This window comes from Pinus tabuliformis, chromosome 3_1 (genome assembly GCF_031772625.1).
Source record: "Pinus tabuliformis cultivar Carrire ecotype Pingquan chromosome 3_1, CPIR1, whole genome shotgun sequence".
Classification (NCBI taxonomy): Eukaryota; Viridiplantae; Streptophyta; class Pinopsida; order Pinales; family Pinaceae; genus Pinus; species Pinus tabuliformis.
The window spans coordinates 682,320,864-682,333,837 of NC_142301.1; the positions used below are offsets into that span (position 1 = coordinate 682,320,864).

At 35.3% G+C, this 12,974-nt stretch overlaps 1 pseudogene; it reads right to left on the reverse strand.

The window, feature by feature from the left end:
* Positions 1 to 3,177: 3,177 nt before the first annotated feature.
* LOC149188935 (red chlorophyll catabolite reductase pseudogene) lies at positions 3,178 to 4,039 on the reverse strand (annotated as a pseudogene).
* Between the last annotated feature and the right edge of the window lie 8,935 nt (positions 4,040 to 12,974).

Here is a 12,974-nt window from a genome sequence, read left to right on the forward strand (position 1 = left end):
AGATAAGACCATGCTGTGGCATCAAAGTCTTGGACATATTGGAGAGAAGGGCCTTCGAATACTTCATGGTAAGGGTATGGTAGAAGGTATGAGTAATAGCTCTATGGATTTTGATTTTTGTGAAAATTGTGTATATGGGAAGCAAAATCGAGTGAGTTTCCCCTTTGGTGGTAAGAGGGCGAAACATATATTAGAGCTTGTGCACAGTGATGTGTTTGGACCTGTGAAGGTTCCATCACTGGGTAAGTCAATGTACTATGCATCATTTATAGATGACTTCTCAAGGAATACATGGATATATTTCCTTAATAGGAAATTTGAAGTCTTTGACAAGTTTAAATAATTTAAGGCTCTCGTGGAAAATCAGATAGAGAAGAAGATAAAGGTGCTGAGAACAGATAATGGTGGAGAGCTTTGTAGTAAGGAATTTGAAGAATTCTATAAGAAGTGTGGTATAACACGATAGAAGACTACTCCATATACACCTCAGCAAAATGGAGTTGCAGAAAGAATGAACAAGACATTGATGGAAAGGGCAAGAAGCATGCTCAATGGTGCCGGGTTAGGACAGGAATTCTGAGCAGAGGCTGTGGATACTGCATGTTACCTGGTCAACAGGTCACCTTCATCAGCGTTGGAGGATAATACTCCACAAGAGGTATGGACTACTAAGAAACCTTCTCTTTCACATCTGAGGGTATTTGGATGCGATGCATATGTACATGTTCCAAAGGAGAAACGAACCAAGTTGGATAGTAAATCTGAAAAGTGCATCTTTATTGGGTATAAGGATGGTTTAAAGGGTTATAAGCTTTGAAAACCAACAACAAGGAAGGCTGTGTATAGCCGAGATGTGGTGTTTAGAGAGGTGAAAGATGTTATTAAACATGAAGTCCAACCAAAGGAACCTGAGAAGATAGAGTTTGAGTTGAAGGAGGAAGAATCAGACTCTACAGCAGAGGAGGAATCAGAAGATGAAGAGCCACAAACTCTGGGTGTGAGAATATCAGTTTGAGAAAGAAGGCAACCAGAAAGGTATAGTCCATCTGCTTTCTGTTCAAATTTTTCTTTATCTATTACAGACGATGATCCCAGAACTGTGAAGGAAGCAATAGATTCAGAGGATGGAAAACTCTGGAAAGAGGCCATGGTTGATGAAATGGCATATTTGAACAAAAATGAGGCTTGGGATCTGGTGGAGTTGTCGGCTGGAAGGAAACCGATTGGCAGCAAATGGGTGTTCAAGAAGAAGACAAATGCAGAAGGAAAGGTGGAGAAATACAAAGCTCAGTTGGTAGCAAAAGGTTATTCCCAAGTGTAGGGAATTGATTTTGGTGATTTCTCCTGTTGCCAAGGTAACTTCTATTAGATTACTTTTATCTGTTGCTGCTACTTTTGATTTTGAGGTAGAACAGATGGATGTGAAGACAACATTTCTTCACAGGGATCTGGAAGAGGAAATATACATGAAGCAACATGAAGGCTTTGCAGTGAAGGGTAAGAAAGAACTGGTATGCAAGTTAAAGAAGTCTCTGTATGGGTTAAAACAGTCACCAAGGATGTGGTATCATAAATTTGATACATTTATACAGGGACTTGGCTTCACCAAAAGAAAAGTAGATCACTGTGTGTATTTTAAATTAATTGGTGACCGTGTTATTTATCTAGTCTTATATGTGGATGATATGTTGCTGGTTGGAAATGACAAAGAAATTATCCAGGATTTGAAGACCCAATTGTCCTCCAAATTCGACAGGAAAGATCTTGGTGCTGCAAACTATATTTTGGGCATGGAAATTAAAAGAGACCAGGAAAAAAGGAAGCTCTGGTTAAACCATAGGAAGTATGTTGAGACAATACTACAGAGGTTTAATATGCAGGATAGTAAACCAGTGAAGGGTCCTATTCCTGTAGGTGTGAGGTTATCTGCTGAATAGTGTCCCAAGACACAGGAAGAGGAAGAGGACATGTCCCGTGTTCCATATGCAAATGTAGTCGGTAGCCTGATGTATGCAATGGTCTGTACTAGACTAGACATTGAACATGCAGTGGGAGTATTGAGCAGGTTTATGTCAAAACCAGGGAAGGAGCAATGGACAACAGTGAAGCGGGTTTTCAGGTATTTGCGTGGCACTAGTGATTATGTTTTGTGCTACCAAAGAAGACCAATATTAGAAAAAGTGTTGGATATTCATGGCTTTGTTGATGCTGACTGGGTTAGAGATCTGGATTAGAGAAGATCTACAAGTGGTTATTTGTTTAATCTATTTGGATGTGCAGTCAGTTGGATGAGTAAGAAACAATCTTGAATTTTGATCAATATTCAGACCCTTTCACTTGAAATTAACGTAGATAACATCAATGCGTTCTTCAAATTTTCACACAAATGGTTAAATCTCTCACCATCAACCTGAAAGGAATTGATTATGATTCCAATAGAGGATTAAAAACTTTCTACAAGAAATTCCTGTAGCTAGTGTCTACCAGAATCACAGTGGTAGAACTAGTTGCCAGAGTTGGACACATGCAAATTTCTGTGTATATATTCACACTCAAATGCCATTAATCACACATAAACTGAGTCACAAAAATACACAACAAATTACCAATTCAATGCACATAGAAACTTCATTTGATCACAACTATTACATAAAATTAGTGGCCTCATCAACCCAAGATGGGCATGCTCTACCTGCCCCTTTCTATCTCTTTCAACATGCATTTTATGTTGTTTACAAAATGTTCACATCTTCCTTTCAAGTTTTTGTTTTCTAAAAATTAGAAGCACCCTAAACTTCATTCAGCAAAGGCCAAGCATGAACTAATTATAATAGATATTTTTATGCCATGGTCAAGACACTTGTATCTAAAGACTAACACTCTTGGAGTTCCAAAGAAAATACTAATAAAATCCAATAGATTATATAAAGCCATTCTATTGTAAATGATTGGAGCCATAATTGAGCCTCTATAGTATATTAAGACTCCTTCAACATTGCTTCATGGACAAGAGGTACCATGCTAATGTTACATGGAAATAAAGTTGGAATCATCAAACACGTAATATATGTGCATGATTATATACAAATTTACTGTTGAAATATGATGCTAAATTCTTACCTCTATGGCTTTGGCTTTAACCTTATTAAGAGCTCATGCTTCTCATTGAATAGGATTTTAGATTTCCTTTTGGAAAGTAGCTACTACACGATTAGAAACATCCTGTCCAAAGAGTCTAGGCATGTTAGAGCTCATATCCACTTCAACACCTTTTGTTTTAATCATGTTATCTCTTCCCAAGAGAAGCTCTTGTTCATGTTCCTGCACTGACCTCCCTCTGGCTGAAATCGTTTCCAACTAAATCCCAACAACTTCTTTTACTATTGGTTCCACTGTGTCCTTGACAACCTTTTCCATGCTATTCATTGTACCTTCATTACCTTGTAACTCACTAATGATATTAAACAATATTGTAGTGGGTTAAACAACACTACGAACATAAAAAGAGGATGAAACATATGGTTGTGCCTTTGGAGCTTTCTCCAAGGTTTGTCTTGGGACATCTAGTTTGGTGTCTTCGTAAAACCATTGTAAGTACTCTGGCTCAAGAACTAGATCCTTTCTTGGGAGCAAGTCAAGAACAAGTATCAGTGAGCTTGGACTACTCTGAATAAACTCAAACAGGAGATGTGGTTTGTTTGTTAGATGACTAACCATGCCTATAATTGTAGCCATGTTTAGAGCTCCAAATGGATGCTTACAATGAAGCCATGATCCTAGTACAAAGTCAAACTTAGAACCTTCTTTTCCAGATTTGATATTGACAAAGCCTTCCCCATTGCCATCTGCATTTTTTAAGGATCTCACATCTACAGGGGTGTAGCTTGGATTTAGCTAGGAACCCAATTGTGTCTCCACTGTGGAAGTTATTCCTTCCATTAGGATTTTTCAAACAAGGGATAAATGTGGGAATTCCACCCATTTATCATGCATACTTATATCTCCAAAAATTTGATTAGATTTGAATTTGAAGGGTATATTTAGTTTTCTATTTGTTAGCACCTTCAAAGGAGTGTGCCACAAGATTCTCTTCCCATTAGCATGAGCTTAAAAAGCATGTGTAGATACAAGGAATGAGCTTGTATCTAAGACCTAACGCCTTCTTTGAAGATGTTGTGACTAATTCCCATAGGTAAATCTAATACTTGTGTCTTTTGCTCCTATTTGAGTGATCTCTGGAAAAAGGATAAAATGAACCTAGTTGAATCCATTTATTGCAAATCTCTTCATTTGTGTCTTGTAAAGTTCCACAAATATCAACACCTACCAATAGGATTCCAAACAATCCAAAACTTTTCATTGTAGGTATGGAGTACGAGAGATCATTCCATGTTGCAGCATTGTCTCTTGTATAATGTGCAACATGGGCACCTGACCCAACAAAGGTAGAACGAGTAAGTATGAATGGTCTATTTTGTAGTATTGATTTCAATTCTTTATTCATCATAATAGATTTTGATAACTTATAGAGACTATGAGAATTTTACTCCAAGAAACCATGTGGGTCTTCTTGCCCTTCCAAGTTTTCTTGCAATTCTTTGCAACCAGGCTTCCATTTGAGCTGATGAGGAAAAAATATCAGTGTTGTTCCTTAAGATAAGAAGTTGTACATTGTTGACAACACACAAAGCATAGTTGATCACTTTGGCATTGTTATTGAGGATTATTTTTTGTTGTGAATGGCATGTATTTCCTCTGTTGCACACTGTGAATCAAATTTAGACTTCCATCTTCTCATCTACCTCAACAATTTGGTCCCTTTGTTGACTATTTTACAGTATACAAGCAGATGCACTAAAGTCTTGTAGGTGTGTTGATATTCCATAGTCATGGTGTCTTGGGTTTTGTTGCTTCGTTGGTTGTGGTCTCAACAGAAGATTGTGAATAATTGTTCCTTTCAAATTTTATAGTCAAGAAAAAATAGTGAACTATCCACATCCATGCTTTTTAAATTTCTCCCTCAAGAAAACTAATAAACCAAATGAAGTTCAACAAATTTTTCAAATTTCCATTCTTTTCCCAATTCTCCTCGTTGTCGTGTTATAATTGATATTATTGTTAAATTGATTACAATAGTAAATTCTAATTACACAATTAAATTTGACTACTTCAACAACCAAACTCCAACCCTTTATTTTAGTAAACTATGAAATGTATGTATTTCACAAATTTTTTTTTTTTATCCAACCTTTCATTCAAAACATAAGCTTATAGATCATCGTTTCATCCATGTATCATTTTTTCTAAAATAAGTTAAATGTATAGTAAAATAAGTTGAGACATGCAGAGAAAGTTGAGACATAAAATGCAACTCCATTGGAACATAAAAAACACTCACTTTTAACTAGATTATCTTAAATTTGTGTAATGCTTGTTATTGCATTTTATAATATGTTTATGCACATGTTGATGATAATGAATTTTTAATTGCAACAATTAGTGATTACAGATAATCTCTCCAATTCCAAAATCTAAATGAGGAGAAGAGGAACATTGAAGTTCAAGTGCATATCACCATCTGCCTTAGTCTTTGAATTTTCTCATTTTGAAATTTCTTGTATCTACATGTCTATATACATACGTGGAATTCTTGAGATTTACTTTTCATTATTATGATCAAACATTATTTTTCGTTGCTTTTTTAAGTGATCAAGGGTGGAAGAAGATGTACAATTTCCATTTTTGATCTTGTAGTGGGTGATGTCGTATTTCTCAATATTGGTGATCAGGTATATTGAACTTGCTTATGTACTTACTACTAATGTCATCAATGTGTTGCTTCATTTATAAATTGAATAACTATGCTCTGAAAGATTTTAGGTCCCTGTAGATGGCATTCTTATTACTGGACATTCCCTGTTGATTCATGAATCTAGTATGAGTGGGGAGAGTGAATTTGTATGTACTTTTCTTGTTGGTCTCTTAGCAGTGATTTTCTTGTGAAAGTTTGGAACATTTGCATGAGGCTATGACTGCTTAAATTTTTCTTCCAGGTTTCTAAAGATAAGAAAGATCTCTTTATGATGCCTAGCTGTAAGGTGGAAGATGGCTATGGTATTATGCTAGTGAGTTTCTATGCCTTACTATTATTTGAAAATAGTTATTCTACATGATTCACATTTAAAGGATATATTTCTCTATAAATTACATTCTCTGCTCTGTTTGATAATAATGGGGCCGGTTTAGACTTCTATTGCCTTATTTTATGTAATTGGTGTGGGATTGATCCTTCATCAATAAAGGATTTCCCTCACTCTACTTAAGCAATTGATTTAATATATTTCCATATCCTCTTGTTGAAGGAAGGATTTTATTAAATATGGTCAAGTAATCAATTAATTTCCATTTCCTTTTTATGAAGCCATGATTTCAGTTGGATTCAAAAGGACAAGTGGAGCATCCAAACTAATGTAGCCTATTTTTTGGAGTCTCATATATATTGATGATTAAAAGGGATGGTCCTTTTTCATTTCAATACAACCTTTTTTTTCCTTATCTGCCTCCTCTTTGTTTGAATTTCAAGAAAAAGTTACTACTTTCTGTCTTGCTTGTTTCATTTTCAAGTACAACAGTTGCTCCTATTCTATAGTTCTAGTCTTCATGGTCTGGCTTCCTTTTTCTGTGCTTCCTTATCTCTTTCCTATTATTTTTTCTCTAATTTTATTTTACCTCTATTAAAGAAAATATTTTCCTCAATATTTTTGTCATCAGTGTCATGATTCTCCTCTTCCACAAGAGGTGAAATCATGGTTTCTAGAGGCTGTAGTGGAATATTACATACTATGAATTATTGTTATGTTGTTTCATATTAATTGGCGGGTAGTTAATAGATAATGTATTATTAAATAAGGGATACAAGGTCAACTTGACCATCCCCATTTTGGATTCAACTTTTCTATAAACGGAAGTATATTATATGTTATAAGGTTGCTTTTTGACATTTTCTTAATACAAACATTATTTGTTTGAGAAATATCCTATTAAGGGTGGCACCAATAATATTGTAGGATCCAAATCCATGATAATAAGTTCCCAACTATCATTTTCATGCTTTCATGCTGGAGGCTTCTTTTCCTTAGATATTGCTAACGCTAGCCAATGGTATATGTCATTCTATTACAGTGGTCAGGGGTGCCGTTGTGGTAACTTTCCTTTTGTTCTCTCACTTCCTTACTAACATAATAGCATGAACTTCCTTAGGATTATTGTTACTATTGGCAGCAGGAAGAGGGAGACAAGAGGTTAGTAAGAAGATCCCTGCTCATAGTGTAGGATCCCTCCCTAGAACTCCAGTGATTTTCACAAATGTGCCACATCCTTCTTGATCTCATGTACCTAGAAAGTTATTTGCAAATGGAGATTTTTTAATTTTATTTTTAGTCCCAATGCCGTTTTTCCAAATAAAAATGAAAAATTCTATTCTAGTGAGTTTCCATGCTACACTAAATTTGATGGTTCAAGGGAGTCTGTCTCCTAATAAGGCCACTTTCTAGGGAATATGAAGGAATTGGCTACAAATCTTAGACACCTTGTCCTAAGAAAACTTCAAAAAGTCACAATACCAGAATAAATGTTTCAAAGTTTTGTTTGTTTCATAGATAAAGCCTTTTTCCCTATGACAATGCCAATTGAATTATCCTTTGCTCTATTACAGGTTCCCCAAAAACAAGTACTAGGTGAAGACATTATTTTATCCATTAATGGCTTCAATGCACTTTAAAACAATCATATGTTGATATGTTGCTATATTTAATCCAATGCAATTTGTCTTGTTATTGGGTCCCTCGAGCTTTGTGAACTTTGTAACCTGTAAAAATTGACAGAGCTTGGCTACATAAGCTTGAAGTTCCTCGTCAAATAGGTTGAACTAAATATTTTTGCTAAGCTATTCAAATTCATCCTTCATATTGGAACTTATGCTTGACAATTGTGATTTGTCTCCCATATCCATGTAAGAAATTAGTGAAATGGTTAAATATTAATGGCATCTTGACTTCAAAATAACATATCTTACTTATTCATAACTTTGGAATAAGACCACACTCTTTTAATAGAGTTAATGTAGCTCGAGTGTTGGAGATGTGTAATATTCACATAAATCCATGGTTTTACTTGTCTTTTCTGTATTTTAGGTGTGTATAGGGTTTTGTATTCAAATATATAATAGTCAAACTCTTCATTATTTTATATATGGATGGTTAAGGTTGACCTAGATTTGTGAGTCCTTAATCCCTCTCTAGGAGGGCATCCCATTTTAAAGTGTGTATAAATACACACACACCAACATTTTTATAAATACATTTTTTGATCATTGGTTACATGTTCTCTTGTGTGATTCTTTAGTGTATGGTCACCACATCTTGTGTTTCTATTATTCATGGGTTCATATTTTGTTCCCTGTATGTATTTATGGTTGATGTAGATGAAGGGCCTTCTATTTGGTTCCATTTGATCTTTGTTTATATCTTCTAACCTCAACATAGTATTCGAGTGGGTGTGAGCTTCCTCTCGGCCTTTTTTGGTGGTTCTCTCTTTTTATGCTTGGTATTCTACATTTGATTGATATTTGTATTTTTTTATTGGATCCCTTGTATCTTTTGTGTCCTTATGTTGGCCTGGTCATTCATCTCTTGAAACACTTATTACATGATTGTTTCACACATATCCTACAGGGTTGATGGCCTATATACTTATTTTTCATGGGCACTTGTTATGGTTGTTTTAACTTTTTTCCCTCTTATTTGAGATTGCACAAATGTTGGTGCACTTATACCTATCAGGTTTTCTTCTTGATCTTTCTGGTATTTTATGTATCTCGAAGAAGGATGAAATTGTGAATAAAAGAAGTTTTGGGGTTTTTCTATGGGTTTTTTCCCTAGTTAGAAGACTCCTTGTTTTGTGTCCATATTCTACCTTAATTATGGAAATTTTGGCACCCAACACTATGGATTTATGTTTTCGTTGCTCATGTTGGTATTTTTTCAATTATAGTCATTTCCAACCTTATTTGGAGCTGATCCAAAAGTTTTTTGTGAATATTATTACCCTAAGGGTTTCCATCTTTCCTTTTCGAGTTATCTCATTTCTCCTAGGATTTCACTCATCTTCAAGTTCTTACTATGACACTGACCAATAAGTGTATAGATCATCTTATTTGCACAAATGTTGAAGGTTTTTTAGGATCCTTCTCCTTTTAGGGCTTCCCAGGAGGGCCCACTTGAAATTATATGTTCTGGAGAATTTCTTGGCACAAGATTTTCTAGGTTATTCAGTTAATATGTGAGATTAGTGGTTGGTGGAATTTTCCTTAAGGTCCATTGAACTAAGGTTTTTGGATCACCTTTATTATAGGGCTTTAAACCCTTCTTGGCCCCTTTAGTGGGTTTTCTTGAAGACTCATGGACACTTCATCTGCTGGACTATATGGATTGTTCTTATGGTACACATATGGTTGTATGCTTTGCAGATTGGACTATAGAAGTTTTAGATGGTGATGTTCTTGGTATTCAATCCACCTTATTTGGAGACATTCTTCATATATTCAAAGGGTTGGTACCTTTATATTAGGCATTGCAGTTGGTCATGTGAGTCCTACTCAACTATCTACAGTGATTCATATTGGCTCTAACAAGCCTATGTTGCATGTTTACAAAGGGTCACTACTCTCAACTCTTTTGATGCATTTTCCAATCATAGGTATGTAGGATCATGGGCTAACTTATCTTCTATATTGTTCGAGTGTAGCAAGGGTTTTCGCTTAAAATCTATCCTAGTTAACTCTTTATTATATTATATCTAGGTGGTTGGGACCAACCTAGATTAATGGGCCTGTAACCCCTCTTAGGGAGGGTGTCCCACTTTAGAGTGTGTACAAATATTGTACAAATACATTGTTTGATCAGGAGATAAGTGCTCTCTTATGCCAAATTCTTTAGCTGCATGTGGTGTTTCATGGTCTTCTCTTCTCTTTATGTGTTTGTGGTTTTTTCTAGTTTAGGGTTTGTTGTTGGTTCTATTTGATCCTTGTTTATATCTCGTGGTCTTAAAACTTAGTTCTCTTTTCTACCTAGGGAATTATGTCACGAAACATACTTTAATTATCATCTAGAGTTCAACTCTATGGTACTTCTTTTAAACTAGCCACCGAGAATCTGGCAACTTATCATCCATCCAGTTCTGAAATTCATTTCTTTCCTTAGCATCAGTAAGCGCATAAATGTTAGCAACGTTAAGCATTTGACCATGTAAGTTAAACATAATTTGTACAAATCTCTGTAATGGGTTTGTGCCCCACCCCACAACTAAAGCAAGGATGTAGAAACTAAAGAAATAAGCTCCCTCTTGACATCCATATGACTGTAAATAATTTAACCAAATTGGAAATAACATTAAGGATTGTTTGAAGTAAAAATACAATTATCTTAACTTTTGTAAACATAATATCTAAACTAGGGATCATATTTCTAATGTTATGAAGTATGGATTTTATATAGGGGTGCATACATTCTTGGCATTCAAGAGGTAGTGACGTAGCCCATATTCTCTTACCTTGTAGGATTTTGGTGAAGCCATGCCTTTAAGCCTATAAATTTGTATCCAATTGTCCATATTAGGAGACTTACTTCATTACAAATATTCCCTAGTTGCTGAAACTGTAGGCTTGCTAGAAATTGACACTATTGTAGTGGCCAACTTAGCTAGTTGGGCATTCTAGGCCACCACCACTTTCTTGCTTTAAGAGTTATACTTCTTTCAGGTGACATGAACCCACCTTTATTATTGCCTTGAGAGACATTTTGATCTTGGTGTTGAGGAGTAGAATTAACTTAATTGGGGCATTAGGTATAATGGTAATGGGGAAATTCTGAATTCTATGGACAAGTCTTTGGAATCTAAAATAAGGAATCATTCTGGAATTGGATGTTTAATCACTTTTTCCCAACCCTAATTTAGAGAAATTCCTTGAGATATTTTGATGGATAACACCCCAATAGGCACATAAATGAAATCTAGAAAGCCTCAAATCACTTTGTCCCAACCCTAATTCAGAGAAATTCCTTGAGAAATTTTGATGGATAACACCCCAATAGGCGCATAAATGCAATCTAGAAAGCCTTGAAATTGCATAGGTGGGTTGGGGCATTCCACCCACTCAGAACAACATTGTTGGGTAGATTATTTGGGTGAAAAATTCACCTATGAAGATAACACCACTAAGGTGATCTTAGAGAGCCATGGGAGACAATAGCTAGTCTAACTCTTCTTGAAACAAAAATAGAAAAAACCTTGTGTCAGGGTTTAGGGGCTCGAAGAGTGCCACCATGTAGTTTGTGATTTTTCAACATGTCACAAACACCACATTGCACAATCAACATAAATATTTATCCTAATGTCATTAGGAGTAGTTCATTACCTTGTGGAAGATCTTCAATACAATCTTTTGTGGGGATTTTCAGTGGAACCATTCTCATAGTTAGAAGATGAAACACTGTTATGGATGACAACCATGTTCTAATGATCAAATGGGTTGTCTTCGATTCATGGGATGCAATTAATATTCCCTTTGGCTTCCTTGGGATAGGTGTAATGAGCACTTGGAGACACCATGGGCTAACTAAACTATCATGAAAAGTAATGAATATAGAAATAGAAAAGGGATGCATATATACTTGAAAATTTGTTGTGGCTCTAATAAGGTTTCCAATATTTATAAATTCTACAATTCAAAAACATAGATTGTAGGTTGTTGGATTTATCTTTCACAATTATCTTTACTAGGATGACATAATTGTGTGTTAACTCTCTGTTTAGTTTGGATGGAATGGATTCTAACTATTTCAAGATTGAAGTATAGAGGATGGTAAGTATGAGCATCTGAGAGAGCTCGAAGGGGTGAAAGAGAGGTTGTAGCTTGTGAAAGCTGATATTCTTGATTATTAGAGCTTACTCATTGTTATCTGAGGAAGGTGAGACTGATCCATTGGAGGTATATTTTTTTTTGATGGACCTTTGTTTTATTCCTTTTCTTTTTCCATTTTGAATGAATTTCTAGTCATTATGCATTGGATCTCATTTTTGAAATGCACATTGAGTTAGGAGCATTTGGTAGGACTTGAAATGATCATTTATTTTTATCTTTTGTTAATTTTCCAATGCAATAGTTATTTGAAAAGAGTTTGAAATAGTTTTCCATTTTCTTTGGTGATTGAAGATTGAAATGAAAGAAATCAGAGAGTTGAAGATTCCTTTTACTATTCACCACTACTTTCCTAATGGAAGGTGAGATGACTATACATTTATTTAGTTCCATGGTATTGTGATGTCCCTGGATGCCTTCCTTGGCCATCCAACACTATCATCAAGGTTTGTTTCCTTCAAATTAGCATTTATGAGGCAAAATTTAAAATTCAGATTGACAATGTAAAATCACATTTACAGGAATATATAAATTAGCAATGGAAATATCATTTCCTATGCCAAATACATTCCTTACCCATGTATGCAGTTAACCGTTAGAGTAGTTCATATCATCTGCTAATTACATTGAGTATTAACTGCTAGATTCTGATACAGGAGTGTTACACTAAAAAATGTCACCATGGCTATTTACAGTTGGTATGGCTCTATCAACAGTCATACTACCCTCTTGAGCAAGTCTTATGCCTCTACTATTCATGTCAAACTCCAAGAAAGAGAGAAAGTCCTTATAAAAATGTTTATCTATGGGTACGCAGGTTCTCTCAAGCCTTGCCTACGGGTACGCACCTTTTGTTCATAAGGTCTGCGTCCAAGGACGCTCTGTATCTAAAGGGGCAGGTGCGTCCCTCTGAAAAGGTTAAAATGCGCAAGTTTTATCTTCAAAAACTTACTTGTGGTCATTTCTAGAGCATTCTAGAAGGTTGTTTGATGTGTAT